The sequence below is a fragment of the Malurus melanocephalus genome, unplaced genomic scaffold, assembly GCF_030028575.1.
Source record: "Malurus melanocephalus ecotype Western Australia unplaced genomic scaffold, MMel_1.1 scaffold_2849, whole genome shotgun sequence".
Classification (NCBI taxonomy): Eukaryota; Metazoa; Chordata; class Aves; order Passeriformes; family Maluridae; genus Malurus; species Malurus melanocephalus.
The window spans coordinates 3150-5047 of record NW_026626081.1 but is presented as its reverse complement, the minus strand read 5'-3'; positions in this window follow the sequence as shown (position 1 = coordinate 5047).

Genomic DNA, 1898 nt, shown 5'->3' with positions numbered 1-1898 from the left:
ATGGGGGTGGCATTGGGGTGGGGACAGCCCGGGCTGGGGGATGAGACCCCAAAATAGGGGGGACGAGACCCCAAAATAGGGGTGGTGACCCTATTGGATAAGGGGGATGATCCCACTGGTTTTGGGGGGATGAGATCCCTGGATATGGGGAATGAGACCCCAAAAAAGGGGGGATGATCCCACTGGTTTTGGGGTGATGAACCCCCTTAGATAGGGGGGATGATCCCACTGGTTTTTGGGGATGATCCCATTGGATAAGCAGGATGATCCTATTGGTTTTGGAAGATGAGACCCCAAAATAGGGGCGGAGATCCCAATGGTTAAGGGGAGTGATCCCACTGTTTTATGGGGGCCTGAGACTCCTGGATAAGGGGGATGAGACCCTGAAATAGGGGGGATGAGCCCCTTGGATAGGAGGGATGGTCCTATTGGTTTTGGGGGATGAGACCCCAAAATAGGGGTGGTGACCCTATTGGATAAGGGGGGATGATCCCATTGGATTGGGGAGTGAGACCCCAAAATAAGGGGGATAATCCCATTGGATAAGGGGGGATGATCCCATTGATTTTGGGGGATGAGATCCCCTGGATAAGGGGGATGATCCCACTGGATAAAGGAGATGATCTCGCTGATTTGGGGGATGATCCCACTGTTTTATGGGGGCCTGAGACTCCTGGATTTGGGGGATGAGACCCCAAAATAGGGGTGATGGTCCATCTGGATATGGGGACCGTCCCTCTGGGTTAGTGGGATGTCCCCACTGAGATTAATTGGATCACCCTGCTGGATTAATGGGACCATCCCACTGATCTAATGGGATCACCCCACTGGATTAATGGGATCACCCAACTGGATTAGTGGGATCATCCCCCGGATAAATGGGACCACCCTACTGGGATTAATGGGATCACTGCCCTGGGATCACCCCACTGGATTAATGGGACCATCCCACTGGATTAGTGGGATCATCCTGCTGGGATTAATGGGATCACAGTACTGGGATTAATAGGATCATCCCCCTGGAGTAATGGGATCACCCGCTGGATTAATGGGATCACCCTGCTGGGTTTAATGGGGCCACCCCATGGGATTAATGGGATCACCCCCCTAGGATCACCCCATGGGATTAATAGGATCATCCCACTGGGATTAGTGGGATCACCCCACTGGGATCACCCCGTGGATTAATGGGATCGCCCCCTTATTTTCGCCAACTCCCAATCCCTGTAACCGCCCCCCCCACCCCTCCATGGGTTGGGCTGTTGGGGCTGTTGCGGTGACCCCGCAGTGACCCCACAATGACCGCAGTGACCCTGGTGACCCCAAAGTGACCATGCGTGGACCCTGGTGACCCCAGTGACCCTGTAATGACCCCAGTGACCCCACAGTGACCCCCCAGTGACCCTGCGGTGACCCCACAGTGACCCCACAATGACCCCGTGGTGACCCCGATGACCCTGCAGTGACCCCACGGTGACCCCAATGACCCTGGTGACCCTTGTCATCCTGCAGTGATATGTGGTGACCCTGATGACCCCACAGTGACCCCAATGACCCCGTGGTGACCCCACAATGACCCCACAGTGACCTCGGTGACCCCACAATAACTGCAGTGACCCCACGGTGACCCCAATGACCCAATGGTGACCCCACAATGACCCCAGTGACCCCGATGACCCTGCAGTGACCCCACAGTGACCCYGTGGTGACCCTGATGACCCTGGTCACCCTGCAGTGACTCCACAATGACCTCGGTGACCCCTGTGACCCCGTGGTGACCCCACAGTGACCCCAGTTACCCCACGATGACCCCGGTGATCCCACAATGACCCTGCAGTGACCCCGCAATGACCCTGCAGTGACCCCGGTGATCCCACAATGACCCCACAGTGACCCCG